Genomic DNA, 18,932 nt, shown 5'->3' with positions numbered 1-18,932 from the left:
GTGACTCCAAAGGCTGCCAGTCCTCCTAGCTGAGATGAATGGTTTCTTTTTATTTACGTAGATCCGTATGCAGAAAAACATTATAAGTATGATCTAAGCAGAGTCACAGACATTTTGGCGCCTGGGCTGGTTCCCTCCTCCCCCTCCAACAAGCAGGGCTTGACCCGGGTGGTGAAACGCATCCTGCAAGCCCTGCATGTTGCACCCCACGCCATGCCGAGCCTGCAGCACGGACTGCCCTTCACCCGCCATTTCCCAGCCGGGCTGCTCCTGAGAGGCTGCCTGCAACGAGGTGACCCCATCACTCAGAGGGAGAGTACGTGGGCAACGCATCCCCCCTGCTCTACCAGTGCTAACAGAACTCGACTGTGTCCCACACCCTTTGCCACGCATCTCCGCATGCATTTTGCTTTGAATTGAACAAAGCCACCAGAGCCTCAGCTGCCGTCCCAAGTTGAGCATGTGCTGAAGTGCTCTGCGAGCAGCCAGCTGAGTCATAAGCCGATCCAGCAATTCCCATTCAAAGGCTGCTGTCTCTGCCCTTGTGGAAAATGCATTTATTGTTTTGGTTTTCTGCTTCTTTGTGCTAAGGTTCAAGCAGTGCTTTACTTGTTATTGCATGCAATGGTTTGTACGCGGCACACCAGCACAGCGAGATCTGATGCCAAGATGCAGGCAGCGCCGGGACCATGCAGGTAGCCTCAGCAGAGCTCAGCTCAGCACAGCGACGGCTGGCACAGGGGAGCTGCACTGTGCGTCCCCCCAGCATCAGATAAACTGGGAAACTCATAAACTGCCAAGGTGGGATGGATCTGAGTGTAAAGCTACCGAAGTGAAGCAATTTGACTTGCTTACCTCAAGACTGAATTTATCAAATTATTTGTAAGGTAACAGCAAGGTTTTCCCTACTGTGCAGTCTCAGGGCATCCTGTGCAGATGGGTGAGAGCGAAGGAGGGTCTCATTTCCTCTCTCTCCCTTCACAAATCTGGCTGCAGGCTGGACTTTGCTGCAGGCTCCCGGGGTGACTGTGGGGCAAGTCATTTTGCCTCCCACCTTGGGAGGGGCGATGCAATAAACCCGCTTTTGTATTCTATTCGTGCAAGTGAATACAATGGGAGGCATCTGGCTGCAGACTGGAGCCCTGCCCCTGGGCTTTCCACTTCTCCCCAGTGCATTGCACTGCGCCCAGCTCCCTGGGGTGGTGCAGCACCTCCCCAAAAGGCCCATGGATGAGGTGGCTTTTGGGTGCTGTCACATGGCTGGCATGGTGTACGGACACCCTCCCCAGACACCCAGCACTCACCCCAGCTGCTTGACAGTCGCTCCCTGTCACCCGACCTGGGCCATCTGCATCACCTGCTGGCACCCAGCACACCGGGAGGATAATGAAATGAAGATACACATTGTTATTGGCAGGATAATAACTCGTTATCCCTATTTTAGAGATGGGCTAGCAGGCTATCACACGCCATAACAAGCCAGCCATGGAATCAACAACAAAAAAATAGAAAGTCCAGGTTTCCTCCTTGCCAGCCCCTTTTCTTACTCCCTGCAGGGCTGCCCTGCGCAGCGCATAGGGGACAGGCGGATTTTGGCTCGGCAGCGCTCTTTGGAGGTGGGGAGGACTGCCGGGCTGCCAGCATCGTGTGCGGCAGAGTGCAGAGGAGCGTGGGGCTGGCCTGATAAACAGGGTAAAAAAACCCCACTGACAACCCCACAGCCTTTGAATGGCAGCATCTTCCTTTGTAAACAGAATGTGCAGACACATTATGCAACCCCTGCTAAATTAACTGTGTTTCCATACTGTTAAAACACGGTAATTAGATGTTTGCTTGTCTAGTGCCTTTGCAACAGGAGCATTTTGACTCTACTAATTTTACTATTGTGGCTATGCCATTTGTGCTCTTTCTGTGTTATTGCCATGCTGCTAACACCAAGTGTTAAAAATAATGATTAGCACACCCAAAATACCACCGCCTCACCTCCGTGTTATTTCCATTCTCAAGTATGAACTTCTAGTGCTTGCCTTTCCAAGCTTGCCTAAAAATGTACTTTCTTTTTAAATGAAAAATTAATTCAACACATCATCCCAGGAAAGGAGACTTCATGAGAGCCACGGAACATGCAGACGTGCAGTAAATCCCCAAGAACCGGTAATGCTGGCAGTGCCAGGAGGCTGACAGCTCTGGTTTAGTATGTATTGTACAAACACAATGAAACTCATCTGCCCAGCTCACAAGCCGTGGAGGTAAACGTGAAAAGGTTGGAGCGGAAACGGAGGCACGGGAAGACAAAGTGTCTTGGTACAGGTCACGGCGCAGGTCATGGGCACAGCTGAGAACTGAACTTTTGAATCTGTCTTTCTACAGCGGCACGCTCCAGAAACCATTTGATTTGACTGTACTCTTACTTAGGTTGTATTGCAAGCTCTCCCCCATCAGCAGAAAAATCAATTGCCAGCAGAGATGCTCTTTAGCTAAGGGCATTGTGCAGGACATCCCGGTGGTACTGCAAAATCATCATTTAAAGGGATAGTATCCAACAAGTGAGATGGAGATTTTGACTAATGGTACTTTTAGAACAACCACTATTATAAGAAGTCCTTATGTTTCTGCCTAATTGTTACAAATAAAGCAGGTCTTTGGATGTAAACCTTATTTGAAAAATCTGCAAAGGAGCAGGATGTTCAAATGGCTGCTTTTATTGAGTATGTGCAACAGACAGCACTTTGCTATGAGCTACTGTGGTAGGCATCTGGTCACTTCTGCCATAGTTGCTGAAGCGTAGAGTATGGTGAGGGATATAAATGGGCTCACAAAGTATTCAGTGTGCTGCAGTTCCCCTGTTTACCCCCTACATTTGTCCATCACATAAGAATGAGTTTTAGGAAAAAAGAAAAGATGCCTAAGCAACTTCAAAATTGAATTAAAAAAAAAAAAAGGCTCAAGCTTTCTTTCAAAAGCGAACTGCATCTTCCTTTGCGGTTCATACCCTCCTTTCGCCATCTGTTTCAAAATGCCACTGTATCAAGAGCCCCTGTTCGGCACACAAAGTTAATCTCCACTCCTAGTCCATCACTATTCTTGAGCTGAATTCCTTGGCCCGTTTTAGCGTTTGCAGTGCACCAGATAAGGAATCAGGGAATGAGCAAACATTTTCCTCCCAGGAGTTCAGTGCATGGTTGCGCTGTTTCATGAGCAGCTCTTGGGCAGGATTCAGCTCACCTAAGTTACGTACAGAGCAGACGTGTTTAAGTTACGACCACAGATATGACAGACTCCCTTTGCAGTGAGCTGGGAGGGACGGACCTTTCCAAAGGTTAAATCAGCCCATTTGACATCTGAAGCATCACTGGAAATTTCTATAATTGTCCATTGACAATGCAGAGAGTGAAGGGAGCATAATTCAGGTATGTGGGTGATACAGGATGAGCTTAAGCTTTAGGGTATGTTGGTTTTTCAGGGTTTACTTGTGTCTGGTCCTGAGCTTTGGGTTCCCCTGTTAACCTAGGTGTGAGTATCCCTGGTACTACCGTGGATGTGTCCCATGCATGTAGCCATGCCCTCCCTGTTACTGCAGTCGGCGTGCTCTGGGGATGCCCCATGGTTCCTGGGTAGTTCCACGGCCATGTCCCAATGCCCAGTGCTGTACAGCACAGGAGAAATGGCGGAGTCTCCCCAGGGCTCTGGACAGATCAATCCCTAAGCTTCAGCTCAATAAACATAGACATTTGAGGTCATTATTGGTAGCCACTCTCCATCCATGAGCCTGGGGCAGGAAAACAACCCAAGTCTTGGTGTTGGTGAGAGTCTTGTCTTGGTATAGGCAGGAGAAAGCAGGAGCCACACCGCAGTGGAGACTGTTTTGGTAGCCACTTAATGCCCTGAACCTTGGTGGCTGTGCTTCAGTGAGAAGGTTACTTAGGCTGGTAAAGTGGAGATAATTGGTATAGATTTTAACAGACATAAATAGCACAGTAACGTAGGATGAGTAGCAATGAGCCCCAAACCCCTGTGTATCGAAAAGAGACTGTACAACTGAAATCCTCCATCGGTGTGATGAGCTGAGGATCATCAGCTGACCTTCCATGCCCAGCCTGACTGCCCCAACCCTGCAGGAGGTGATGAGGATTCAGGATGCTGCAGAGGCTTAAAGGATGCCCCAGACAGCTCGCCTGGAAAAAACACTGCTGTCTCAAGTCTGTCCTCCCATTTCCAGCTCTGAGTACTAGTTCCCATCCCTTTCGTGATCCCGGAACAGCCCTTTGTCAACTGCAATAGTTATTTATACAGACAAATGAAGTTAGGAAAGACCTTGATATCTTTTAGATTGCATCTGATGAAATCTGCCCGCAAGGGACATGTTGGCAAAAAAGCCTCAGGGAACCCTTTGGCTCTCAGTGCTGGGCTCAACCATCACAGCCACTCCATCAGCCCTAGCTCATGGCCCTCATAACTTCATGTGGAAATGTCCCTGCCCTCTCAGCACTCGTCGACCCTTTCTCCAGCTCATCCCACGTTCACCATGAAGCTGGTGCTTCAGCCACTGCAACACGTGGTGACAAACTGATGGGCCAGGGCCAAAGCTGGAAGCCTCGGAATTTGCTTCTCTTCTTTTTGTTGTTTTGTTTTGTTTTTTCCTTACATACACAAAGTATCTAGCATTCTTCTGAAGTCAGTAAAAAACTTTCAGGTGACCTTCACTTGCTTTGATTCAGACCCTAGATGTGGAATTAATTTTTGAGCCAGTTCCAGTAGCGTCCAGTAAATTATTTACTTCCTACAAGCTGCTCCTCCGCAGCACAAATACACACATGGAGACTGGGGGGGGGGGAAGAGCAAAGTGAATATAACAGAAGCAAGAGCAATATGGAAAAATAAGGAGTTTATCTTAACTTCAAACATTATTAGAAGTAGTTTGTAAAATAAAACAAACCCACCTAACATGGAGAGGTGAAACTATTTTCCTTGCAGGCAGCCTGGAGACAACCTGAAGATGACCAGGTTGTGCTTTGCCGTGTGTAATAGCCTGTTAAACTCTATTCATAATCTGTTAATACCAAAGAGATTCAAATGAAAATGGAGCCCCATTTTCTTATGTGCTTTTCAGACCCCGAGCTTTCCCTGAACTGTCTGATTGCATTTCCAGGGTGGTGTGCTGTAACCCAGAGTGCCCATGCCACTTGGTGGATGTTCCTGCCCTCCCTTGGTGCCAGGATGGGCATGTGGCTGTGCCCACGATGACCTGAGCCAGCAGGAGACAAATCTTGCTCCTAATTCTCTACCTTGCTGCATGTCAGCTAATTTGGGTGAAATTCGTGTGTGTTATTATACCTAATCCCCTAGTTGCTCCAACCTGCAAAAATTCCTGTGAAGCTTGAGGCATGGCTGAGACCTGACTTTCCAAAGTGACAGGTACCAGCAAGTTTTCTTGCTGCTCGGTGGATTTGGGAGTGCTGAATATTTGGGAAACTATGGGCACAGATGCTATGTCCAGGTAGAGGGTAGGATTCATGTCACCTGGCTTTGGTCATCTAAAATTGAAGTGCCACGTTTTGGTGGATTGTCTTCTCTGGTCACCTGCAGAGGTAGGAGCTCTCAGCAGATGTTTTGTTTCCTCTGTTTAAGATGCTCAGGACCATGTCAGTCACCATTTCTCTCTGTTGACTTGAGAGGGCTCATGGCAAATTATTCCTTTTGCAGCACCATCGCTGTCCCCAATCGCAGAGGGACATTACGTGGCTCTCGGGACAGCTGCTTAACTTTGGGCCGGGCCACATCAGGGGAGACAGTAACGATCAAGAGCTGTGCTGGCCACGGCTCCCGGTGGCCATGCAGACCTGGGAAGCTGGGATGGTTTTGTGCTGATGCGAAAACAAGATCTGCTCTGTTGTTACTCTCTAGGACTGCAAATGACGGCACAGGCTGTGCTCTGCCTGCCTTCGGCGAGCAGATGCAAGGTCTCCATTTTCTGCTCACCTTACAGGAGTGCTAAAGATAAACATCTGCAGTTTTCTGGGCTGAGAGTGCTAAAAGCAAATGCCACCCCTGCTCAGCTTTTCAGATGGTTGACGAAGCACTTTAAAGGTCCAAGTTATATTTGGAAATGAAAAGATATTTGTACCAAAGAGAATATAGCTTGTGTGCTGTTGAGACCGACAGTCACTAAAAGCAAGCACATCTGCTGATGCAACCTAATTGCTGTTTTGATTGCCCAGCCATGACAGGGCATAAAAATATTGTCTGCCTACAAAAAAAGAATGAAACCTCACTTGACCGTTTTGTGCCCAAATACCTTGGCACCCAGCCCTGCCGAGCTAGAGTTGGGCAATCTGAATTCCAAAATTCCCCAGTGGAACCCGCTCCTAACAATACAAAGCTGTGCTTGTCTGACTGGGTGGACTATTTTCATGACTCTGAATAAAAATCACGTCTAGAGCACTGCACGTTTCTGTGGGGGCTGTGCGAGCAGGCGGGCACTCTGGCCTGTGCCCGGGGGCTTTCTGAATTAAGTAGGCAGAGGATGGGCCACTGCTGAAGGCCAGTCTCTTGAGACTCACGGGCTTTCTGCTTGCCCATGAACAAGTACAGGATCCTTGCAGAATGCTGATAGGAACATTTCTGAACCAACACAGCAGGGTTGAAGCTAATCTCCAGTTAGGAGAGATGACACCTGCTTACTGAAGAGGTTCTGGACCCATCTCATGAAGCTTCCAGCATTGCTCACTGTGGGAAACAGGAGAGTGACCTCCTCGGCTGTGGGTATGAATCATAACGACATCTCTCTTTCACTTGGTTCTGATCAAACCCAGGTGTTGTACCTTACCCTGTTGTTAAACAGTATGACTTTTTACCAGTATGACTTGCTAACTTCCCACCTCCCTGCCCTGAGCAATGTGGCCATTGCACGGCCCCAAGGCCTGTGCGAGGGGCAGGTGAATACCAACTGGCTGGACTGGGATGGAGTGGGGACCACACCACAGCCAGCACAGCCCAGCAGGATCCTGCTCCAGTGCAAGCTTTCTAGGCCAAATCCAGCCTGCCACAGTCCAGCTCTTCCGAATTTGCCTGGCTATAAGAAGTGAATACAGGGGAGCAGGGGTAGCAGTAAGCCATGCAGGGAAAGAGAAAAGATTGATCTTTTCTTCCCATTAAAAGAGCTATTGATCGATCTGTCCATTTAATAGGCTTCAGCTGCTAAACCCCAGCTTGCAGCCTGTCTCTGTCCCTTCAGCCAGCTCCTCATACCACTGCTCTTGTGTTTTTCTTCCCCCATGGTGCAGCCTTTCAAGTCTTTCTTTAAAGAGTGAACCAAGTGCTTTCGATCAGCTGCCAGCCCAGCCCTGTACCAGTGAGGGGCTCCTAGCTGCTTCCTTGCTGTGCTTGGCACTGCAGCATGTGAAATCCCCAAGATCCACCCCTCCCTCAACACAAAAAACCCAGACTGGCTTAAAAAACACGAGAATTTTTTTTTTTTTAAATTTAGATTTTCTTAAATTCCCCTTGGGAACCAGCGGGTTTCACGTACTCAGTTAGCGAGACGCTGCTGTGGAGCAGAGCCAGGCTCTCGCAGGGCTCTGACTGCAGCATCCATTGAATGCACTGGGGCATTGCAGCCACCTGATCGCCAGGTGAGAAAAGGATGAAAAAGATGGGCTGCCTCTTTTCACAGCCTCCTGGGCAGACCCAGGTGCTCCAAAGCTGGCTGTGTCACTGCTGTAATCGAACCAGCAAGGAACAAGCAGGGAGTCTAAAATTAATTCTGAATTACAGATTTTCCCTGAATTACGGAAATGTGTAATCCTGTAGCCAAAAGAGCTGGCGTGACTTCGACTATGTCTCCAGGCTGCCATAATCACCCTCATCTCACCTGTGTGGGGTTCGCCTTAGGTCGTCCTTGGCAGTGCTCCGGTCCCAGGTAGAGGCTGACCTGGGTCCTCCAGCCCAACGAAAACAGCAACATGCCTTGGACCATTGTAGACCTGATAAAAAGAAAAGAGAGCTGCATCTTGCTGAATAGCCTTTCCTCGTGGCCTCGAGGAACAAGAGAGGTCGACAGGATTAACACCTTGTGGTGCCCCACAGTTGAGAGCCCTTTGAGAGATCTCCCAGGGAGAAAGAATGAAGCTGCTGAAGAGAGGTCACGTCTACACCTAGGACCGTTTGCAGGCAGTGCAGCAACACCTCCGTGTTGACAGAGGTAATCGGTAGTTTGAACAGATGGATCTACATTTTATGCCATGCTCAGTTCCACAGATGGGACTCAAAAAAAAAAAAAAGTTTACTCCAAAAGCAAATAAAACTTTGAAATGGCAAAGTTCCAAAAGTCATCTGAGAAAACTTTAAGATGGTATTTTGTGTGTCAAACGTTTACAAGGATTCCCAAGACTCCCAGAGTGGAGCCTTAGGGAGGATGGCTTTCTTAGCACTGCAGCCCTGAGATCGGTCACCTTTGCTGGGCTCTTCCGATGCAGTAGTGGGAAGCTCCGGGAACTTGCTGTACCCACGAGCCTTGTGCCTGGGATTCAGCAGGGCAGCCTGCCAGGGGTGCTGTGCATGAGCCGACAAGAAACAAGGAGGGTTTGGAAACCCACCTGGCAAGTGGGGCTGCACTGGAAACTTGCCTGGTTTCTGTCAGAGTATTGTCAAAATCATCCCATTCCCAAAGTATATTTTCTTTGTGTCAGATCAGCATTTTTAGGGGGAAAAAAAAAAGAAAAAAAAAAGCTCATTTGGAAAGTTTGCAACCAGCAGTCAGTCCAATGGCAGTATGTCCCTGGTGATCACAAGTCTCCAAAAGGCAGTTTCTAAGCCAACTCCACATTTTAGACGCGGCTCACAGCTATAGTGAGACTGAGGAGGGTGAGGGAGAGCAAAGGCTCTTGGCTCCTCTGAGAGCTGCCTCTTCACAATCTGATCCCAAAACAAAATGCTGTAGCTGAGAGTGACCAGGATTAGCAATATTCAGCAATGACTTCTGAGCAAAAAACACTTTACTGATTCCTTCAAAGCAAAATCAGCCCGCCTTCTTCAATAGCAGTGCTGACCATCTCTAAGTCGAGGACCTGATAGTTCTCCACCAGCTTTCATCCACCACAGACGACATAGATGCGAGATAAATTCTGTTCTTCCAACATGTACAATATCTTTGGAGTATCTATAGTCCACACTCCACAAAAGAATATAAGGCCTGTGTTACCTTGTGAGTTTGTTCCACCACCAGATCAGTCCTATCCACAAAAAAGCAATTCCCTCCTGATTATAGGCACCTGGCTTTGCTGTGAGATCAGGACCATCCAGACTTACCAGTCTATCTAAAAACAGAAGAAACCTCTGCCGGGATTCTGGATAGCGAAAAGGACACAGCCTTAGCATGAATGGAAAACAGGTGGTTTCTGGAGGGATGTGCCTCCACTCTGAAATGCTGAGGTAGTGGTTGATGCATGGTGTAAGATCTAGTTTCCTATACTCCACTCCCAACTCAAAGATGAGATCCAAACACTCAGCTGCTGATTATTGCTGAGACATAGCTGCTTTGATGACCAGAAAATTCCCAGCTGCCTTCTCAGTTCCGTCGTCTCCAGGCAGGTGGACACTGCCAGGAGTGACCATGTCCAATGTCACTGCACTGAAGAATTCATTTAAGTTGTGAAGTGATATGAACTAATCTGATGGTGCACCTGGGGAAATGGCACACTAAAGCCAGTGTCATTTCATACTGAAGCAGACATTTTCATCTTCAAAGAGAATCTCCTGCCAGTGATCAGTACAGCCTCCTCTTCTCCCTAATGGCCTTAAGTCATGGCGTACTGCTGAAGGGCAGCTGTGTTCAATACTATTCTCATGCATAGGTCACACACTACATTTATTTTTTGGATTGCAGGTGGCTGATTTTCCTACCAACAGAACATTTCTTCTAGTTAACCAGGATCTTTTGGTGGTGTTTATCTCACCCAGCTTAAACGTCTACAGAGTAATAATCTGAGCTGATTACTCTGGGCTCTTTATATAGTTGTTGGAAGAAACAAGCACTTTCAGAATGCAATGCACCTGATTTATTTTAGACCTCTTATTTAGGATGACATGAATTGAAACATCCAACGTGATCTAAGTCTCCAGGTGAATTTCACCCTTGTGTCCCAAGAATTTGAGGTCCTGAGAGGATGAACTGGAAAGGACCAAAATTAAACTCTTTGTCCAGGATCTGTATTGTCTCTGTGGTTTTCCATTACCTAATTTCAAGATGCCACAGGGACTGAGGACACGAGACTCCCCTGCTGATATTCATATTGGGTCCCTGTTATTGCACCGATGCTGGCAGCCACTGAGGAGATGCAGCTGTCAAGCAGAGAAGTGTGTCACAAGAGTGACCTCCTAGCACCATACCAGAAAAGCACTCTTATTTCCTGCCCAGCTCCTGGTCTCACATTGAAGGGCTTTCCAGATATTATTCTACAGCCCCTCTTATGTCTTCCTTAAATCCCCTTTTGTCACTATGGCCAAGTGGAGGACACAGTCACTCCCCAAGCTCGTCTCTGGCTAATCCCTAAGTCCTGCTTCCAGAGTCCAAGCAGTGGGGAGAAACCCGAAATTGTTTCTTCTCACATTGCCAGGGGTTTCACCTCTTTGCAGTACAAAACCCTTCATCTATCCTCTCCCCATGATAAGACCATCTTTCCAGAAAGAGAGGACTCCTTATGTAACTGTAAGGCTTCCTAGGGTCTACCAGTACAGGTTGCCCCCATTTCTGATGTTGCTGTTTTTCTCCCAGAAGCCAGACTATATGGATCACGTTAAGAGATTCAGCCCTTACTGAAGTCTTATGCTTTCTGCTTATTTACACAGCAGAACCATCACACTCTATCCCACACCTAAATCTCTCAACATAACCAATAGGTACTGAATGGGCGAAAGGAAATTTTACAGCCAGGCAGGTATGAAGGTAAGTCCTCATCCTAGATCTGTTTCCACTGACAAAGAAACACCTCTACCCCCAAGAGTGGAGGTAGGTGCAGAGCAGACAACAGCAAGAGCAGGTCCTGAGCTGGGTGATGAGTCCCCATTGTCTGGGAGTTGTCCCTCTTGCAGGCCAAGTCCCTTTACCCTCTCTGTTAGCAACAGGGTGGGTCTGCTGTGTAAGGTGAAATGAATTTAAAAATCCAAACTGGTATTGATGCAAATGAAAAGCAGGGCATTTTTTTCTTCACAGCTGTCACCTGTTTGAACTCTTGCAAAAGTCTTACTGAGTATCGGAGCTGAGTCACTCCTATGGTGCACGGCCAAACTAACATTTTGTGGGGATATGTTTGGGGAGGGGAGTGGGAATAGAGGGGAGGGGGCTAATCATACTTCATAATTTCTCATCTTCCAAAATAATCTGTTTTCTAAATGCATTGCTAAATCCTTGTGCTAGCAATCAACCATCTGCTCCTTCTTTCAACACACCCACTATGTAGTCTGCTGTCTTGTTATACTGCCAAAATTCTATATACTGCGGGTAGAAGAGAGTCTGTACTTTCAGATGCTTTTCTTAGGTGACAGGGAAAAAAAACCCTTTGCAATTAGCACCAAATAGAAGTGAGTGCACTGCCATGCAGCTTGCTCTTATCCTGCAGTCCGTGATGTAATCTCAGCAGCAAACAGGCAACTAAATTTTATCCCTCTAATTCCAGGCAGGGGCTCTGGTAACACCCTCCAGCATCGACTGGAGCTGGAATGTTTTGGGTAATCTCTGGAATGCCTCAATAGAATTATAAATCCATAAATCAAAGCAGTCATTATGTATTTGAATAATATGTGGATCAAAGTCTCAGATTGAGGGCCCCTTTGTTCCCATGCTCTTTTTATATCTTACTCAGTGAGCATCTATTCAATGAGAAACAATTACAGTGAATTTAGAGCAAAAACATACAGCGCTAATGGAGCTCTGAAGACCTCATCTGGCAAAGTATTTAAGCATATGCTTAATTTTAAGCACGTGAGTGGTAAGAGTGGAATTGCACAGAAAAGAGCGGTATTTGGTTCAGCAATATGTTGAATCAGTATCTAAATTTAAATTATTGACCTCTCCAAATTGAGCCTCTTTGAAAGTAAGTCATCTTTACTCTCCCACCCAAACACTTTCCTAGCAGCATTTCATACCAGAGGTCTGTGCAAATACTGCATTAAATCCTGCTCATCCTACTCTGGAGATGGGTCAGTCTTCAGTAGGAGCAATTAAAGAAAGAAGAGCAAGACAAGGGCTGCTGTCTCATCAAAAAGTGCAGTTATCCTGGGACTGCTGATTTTTTGCCAAAGGGAGACTGAGGCAGAGCAACCAAGTGAGTTATGGTGTGTGGTGAATCAGTCGGTGCCATGGCAGACACGGGACTGAACTGTTGGATCACCAAATGCCACCACCAAAGATGTCAGTTAAAGCCTCCTGCCTCCAGTCTAGGATAATCCCAGCAAGTCCAGGGCTCCCTTCTCATTTGGAAGGACATTTCTTGGGATGAAAGGCAGTGTTTACAACACTGTGCTGGTAAGCCTCTGAAAAGTGGTACAAACAATTACAGGTATGACTGCACCTCCAATACGGGAAAGAGAAGCACTGATGGATCTGGAGGGGTTCTTCACAGGGCTGTGCTAATGCTTGCTAGGCAGTAACGAGGTCAACAGGAGAAGGACTAGAGGTGCATTTTGTTTATGTGCTGGGAAGTAGGAAGATCCTCCAGCTTTAAACTACCTGTGCCAAACTCCGGGCAAAACAAATCTGACATCTCTTCTCTGCCATGCTCCAGAGAGGCTCCGTTGGATGCCCTCTGACTTCGGGATGTAGCAGGGCCTTGAGCCAGCTTGCACAGATGTGTGGGAAAGATGCAGGTTGTCCTCCAGCATGGCCCCTGCTCCAGCACCTGAGCTGCTGCCTGGGGAGACTTCTAGCTGTTCAGGGGCCACCTCCGTGCTTCAGCCTGGCTTGTGTGGTGGCCAGGCTCGGTCCCTAGCTGGAAACCTTCCCCTGTGTGACTCGCCTTTTCGTGTCGGCAAAAGCAGGAATTGTGAAACACGTGTCAAGGCAATTGGGAGCACAAAGGAGGTCTGCTCACAAGGTAAAAATAAAACATTATTTTAAAAGATAAATGTTGCAAGAGACTACAAAAGACCACCAGACTGCATAAAGAGCAGTGAGAGGAGCTCACGTTGCTGAGAAAATGAACCGCGTTTTTGCCCCATGACCTGCTGGGTAGAGTGGGGAGAGTTGGCTGGAGCAGAAACCTTTCCAAGGGGTAGGAGGGAGAGATGGAGAATCTTTTCCCCTAAAGAAAAGGACAGTTTTGCTCCTGCTTCAGCACACACCGACTCACATACATAACTTTAAGCATATTCTTAACCCTTAAGGACTTTCAAAGCTGCCAAATCCCAGATTTTCTGATTTTATTTAAAAAAAAATAAATCAAACCAATTGCTTATGTATCAGCTCCAAAATCTCTTACCACACTTCTTACAGAAAGGCCAGACCAAATATGAGCCCCAAACTGGGCAGCAAAGAAGAAATGCTTTCTAGGCTTGTGGTTAATGAACATACTAGGGACGCCATGTTTTGTCTTAGAGAGAAACTCCATGTGTGGATGCTGCTATGCACCTTTCCTGGTGGACATGATTAAACTCCGATGAAAATAATGGTGAAGACTTATTCAGGTCAGCTACTGTAATTTGAGAAAATGTTGTTTATGTCCATGCTCTTTTTCCCTTGTACTTGCTTCCCCCTCTTTAAATGCTCTTCAGTTTGACCCCAACTGAGTCACAGATCAAAGCATTTCAGCTTTTGAGGCCAAATTGCAATTTATAATGTCTGTGGTTTTAGCTAATCTGTCTCTGTGTCATCTCATTTTAAATCAACATAAAGCAGTACAAAATAACTCATTTCGGTATGCCCTGCTGAACTAGGGATTTTAACTCAGGCATCCTGTTACCAGTTCTCCCCACAGGTAAACGGGGTTTTCTTGCTTTATCTGAGGGTGCTTTGTTCCTATTGTAAACATCGATTTTGTAAACAGCTTGTGCTCCACTGAGGTGAAACAACTACATCTCCAAACCCGAGCTAAGATTCTGGTTTGTCTCCCTTCTTAGAATTTTAACTGTATCAAAGGGTAGCTTAATGCTGTAAAGAGCCTTTCATTTTTAATTAAGTAAAGAAGGTCCTAATTTCAAACCCACTTGAACAGCCTGGGTTTAAAAGTTCAATTCATGCCATAGCCTTATTTGTTCTTCACAGCAAAGACCATGGCAAACAGAGGCCAATTCTAGTGGAAACGCTGCGCGCCGGCTCCCGAAATCACTGCTGTGTGATTCCTCGTTTTGTGCTGATGCTGCTGCCCTGACAACAAAGGGGATCCACCAAAGTAGCATGAGGATGAGTCAGCCCCAGGGTGCATCACACATCACCACGCCAGCAGGAATAGCTGAGCACATCTCCACTGGCTCCACAGGCTCTCTACTGGGCTATCTCTGTCCGCTCTATGTCCCTGCAAGTCTTGCTGTGTACCACTGTATGCAAAGAGAAAATCCAACCTAATGTATGCCATTTCCTATTCAGATTTCACTCATCCATCTCACCTTCCTCTCCTTTTTTTTGCAACCTGGCACAGGCTTTCATGGCGTGCATGGGTTAGCTGTCTCGCTACTCCTGCATCGCCCTTTGAGCCCACGGGGGAGGTGGATGCACGCTGGATGGTGGCTGCAGTAGCCGTGAGTGACTCCTGTGTTGTCATACCCTGGGAAAGTCAGAGATGGAGACATGGACTCCTGGTGTTGAGGCTACCAATTAGCGCTGTTGAAGCAGATCTCTTTGAGGAACGAGTAACACATGAAACTCCCACTAATGCCAACCTGGCTTTTGTTTGGGATTGCCTAACTCTGATGAATAATGTAAGAGTCCAGCCTGCGCCTCTTTTTATTTAACCGCATCACTCTTCAAAACAAAACCAACCAAAACCCAAGCAAACAAATATCCCTCTAGCACAAGCAAATGTCTGACCTTAAAGTGTGGCTCTATAGCATAAGGTGTGCTGGAGAAAAAAAGCTTTATGTTCATGTCAGAGAGGTATGCACGGAGGGAAGAACCACCTTTTGCAGCCGGAGCAAAAGTCTACTCAGCTCAGTCTGGGCTCAATCTGGTCAATAACAGGAGTTCAAGGAAAGAGATAAATCTTCTCACAGTTGGCAGTCTGAGATCTTCCTGGTCTAGAAGTTAGACCTCTATGAATTTATCTAAACTATTGGCCTCCACAACATTTCATGCCACCGAGTCCCACAATTTAATTATGTGTTGGGTGAAAAAGTACATCTACTTGTTTGTTTTAAAGGTCAGTCTGGGTGCTGGACTATCACAGATCAAATATAGCGAAAGCTAAAAAAATAAGTGGAATTTTGAGAGCTATTATTTACACACACATCCTATTCTCCTCAAAATATGACCCAATTTCTTTTCACTTCAGTTGAGTAAGTTAATACTGAGGCTATGTGACCAGAAATTGCTCTTGTATATTTGACTGTCCAGAGACCAAATCCTGTGCAGGGCCTCATAAATCCAGGTGCTGCAGTCCTGTCCTTGGCGAGGTTTGGGTGCAGTGGACAAGGGCCTCCAAGGACGAGGGCAAAGCAGGGCTCTCCAGTCCCTGGTGGGAGAAGAGGCGGATGCCGTGGAACAGCTCGTCTTTGCTCCTCACGATCTCCCTATTTAAGTTTGAGTCAGTTGGTTCCTACATGAATGGAGACCAATCATCTTCTCCCAGTCAAGTGCACCAAACCCATACTGAAAGTATGTGGGCCACCCTGCTGCTCCAGTAATTTCCAGACCCCGTCTTCCTCTGACAACAAGTCCTAAACCACTCGTGATCCTGCTGGAAATTATGAGAATAGAAGATCAACACGATTGACAGACCGAATGGTCTTCCCGCGGGGACCGCACAAGCCCACAGCCAGGGCAGCGCTGCCTCCAGCTCTGCTGCATGAAATCCATCCTCCCAGGAGTCAATGAGAGTTTGTGTAGCTGTATGTGGAGGAGCTGAACAGAGACGTGAATTAGGCCATGTCAGCAGTATGGCGCTTTAAAAGTTGGGGTGTATCTTGGGAAGGTATCCAGTTCGTCCAGTTTGGCAGGGGTGAGGGGGGGTGTGGGGGAGGAAGGCGAGCCCTCTGTTAGGAACGGCTAGCTTACCTCTGAGCGCCTTTTACTTAAAAAGAACAAGTGACACTCTCCTTGTCAGATGGAAAATGAAATAAACTCTGCAAGATGGAGGGATTCCTAGCATCGCTGTGCTCTGCAGGAGCACGCACCCCAGTCATCTCTCCAGATCTGTTGTCATAGGTTTACAGCCAGAGTATAAAATTGACTGAAAAGCGACATTCCAAGAAAACAGAGTTAAAACAGCTCAAATTTGACATCCCTAGCCCTGCCCCACGGAAGGCAGTGGCAAACATACCTCTTGGTTTCTTCTTTGTGACTTTCACATTATAATGTCCTGTTTTGCCCTCCAGTATCATGTTTGTTTCCCCTGTAAGGGATGGGTAGCAGGGCCCAGTGCCTGCGCAAGGAAAGGCATGCGCTGACACAGTCAGTCAGAGAGGCTTTCCCAGTGTGCCCAGTACCCTGCCACTGGGAGAGGCTAGTGCTAGCTGGGTTCAAGTGCTGGGTTGGGTAGCAGGAGGTGGTAAAACCCAAGATGGGCAGAACAGGGAGCGCGTGCCAAAGTAAAGGTTAAGGTTGGGGAGGGGGCAATTGTGGGAGCCCAAGGATGGGGAAGCGAGGATAAGACACCTGGAGAAGGGTGGAAGAGCCACGGAGGGAGGCAGGGGCAGAGGCTGGGTGGCGGCAGCCTCCGACAAGGCTGGGACGGGACATTTTCAAATGGTTATTGAGATATGTTTGGAATTAGAAAGTTGGATTTTGCATTTCAAATGAGGTGTTGATTTGAAATATATTGTTTGGCTTTCAAGATCTTCAGCTGGTGGTTGAAAAACCATAGCTAATGACTGTGTGCTAGAACAGGGACAGCTAGAACAGGGACAGAAGAGACACTCCACCTAACTAACTTTAGACACCTACAAAGGTGACATCTGCATATGGACAGGTAGCTGAGCCCCTTTCACATCAGTGAGGAGAAATAGACAGTTGGAGAGTACAGCTCATCCAGGTCGGTCAGATACGTTGCTCTTTGGAGGGGCTTAGCTCTCTGGAGCTTAATGGGGTCTAGAGAGCTAGCTCTGATGTAAACAGATATTTGTTGCATTCAACTCAGGCTAAAGAGAGGAATCACACTTCAAGCATCCTAAATATTTGGGCTAAGTTAAGTTTGGAGATCCTTTTCCAAGTTCATTTGCCAAAGTATATCCTGAAATAATTTCTTTTTCTTTAGCTAAGTCCAGTCTTCCATATTATTTAGTACAGTCCCATCAAAGCTCTCCACCATCTGGAGGGAAGATGCACTTATGCTGATACACTTCAGCACATAAACATAATTATGATCAATATTAAAGAAATAACTTTTGAGAGTGCCTCAACTCAACTTTTTCCACTAAGCTAGTCTGAATGAGTTGTTCAGACGTGTACATATATTTGAGATTTTGATCTTTTGTCCTGGTTTGGAACAAAATAATTTTATGTCTTAGCCACTTCTGCAGGAAAAGAAATAATGTTCTTTCCAAGTCTACCTGAGCTTGGCTGCAGTATCCTGAAGTGGAGGCTGTTTGTGCTTGTTAGTAACTGCAGTTGTTCTGCTAATTGCAGGTGGTGCGCTTATTGATAAAACGGCTTTGTGATTTTTAGTTCTACGAAGTTTGTTGACATAATGCTATCTCTAAGTTCCACAGGCTGCTTAGCCATTTTACAAATAAATTCCTTGAAAAATGTCCATCTTCTTTGTTTCAACAAACTTCACTTGCTGCTTGAGTTGTAAGAGTGGTCTGCATGCAGCCCAGCACGTGGTACTGATACCACTGGAAGTACATAATCCATTTTGGAGTGATACCTGGCCCACTGGAGCACAAGAACCATTGGCTTTGAGGGTACAAGGGAAAGAGCGCTTGGGAACCTGTGCTCTAGACCACTCGTTACTGACCGAGCTACCTGTGATTCCTCCTCTCCTGCTCTGAAAGACTTGCTTTACCTCTGATCTTCCCCTCTTTATTTCTTCCTGACATATCCTTGTAGAGAACGCTTTAAAGGACCCGCAACAAAACTGAATTGTACAATATCTGCAGCCTGACTCATGGTTTCTAAATAACTCTTCCTTGCAGCTGTGTGCCTGACTGGCACCGTACCCCGACTGGGTGATTTCATTTTGGTAGCACCTTGAGTGGCTGCAGGTAATCTTGATGCCTCAGAGAGCCTGGGTAGCTCATGCTGTTCCTGCCAGCAGCTCCTTTACCTTTTATTGATGCAGACTCTGGAGCTAACGGCTTTACAAAAGGAATATTTCCTTTCTGTGCTGGGATGCAGTGAGCAAGGAGTATCTGTTTTAATCTGTAGTGCTAGACACAGGAGTAAAGCCCAAGGGAGTGCTTTCCCTTTAGGATGGGACAGGTTAGGCTTGTCTATTTTTGCTACCATATCTCCAAGCAAAAGGCTTGAGTGTGGTAGTCCTTGTGCTCACCAGCCTGCTGGGTGGCTGTGAGCTGCCACCACCCCTGCCTCAGTTTCCCCATCTGTGAGTGGGGATAATTGTTCTGAAGGGCCTTGAGACCTACTGGTGGAAGTGCAACATAAGTCCCACAGTGTACTAAGGACTCTGCATGCTCCTGTGCTTCCAACTTTGTTAGCAAGCTCTGAAGACAGCATTTTTCATCTGTATTTCAACAATATGCTGAGCTCCTCCAAAGCCAGGGACCCCTTATCCCAGGCACTCTTTGAGCATGGCCTGCCTCCTTAAAAAGTCTAGAAATCTCTTCAGTTT

This window comes from Nipponia nippon, unplaced genomic scaffold, assembly GCF_047370975.1.
Source record: "Nipponia nippon isolate SJK-2023a ecotype South Korea unplaced genomic scaffold, ASM4737097v1 scaffold_2, whole genome shotgun sequence".
Lineage (NCBI taxonomy): Eukaryota > Metazoa > Chordata > Aves > Pelecaniformes > Threskiornithidae > Nipponia > Nipponia nippon.
The sequence above is the reverse complement of the archived record's forward strand: the minus strand, read 5'-3'. Positions refer to the sequence as shown.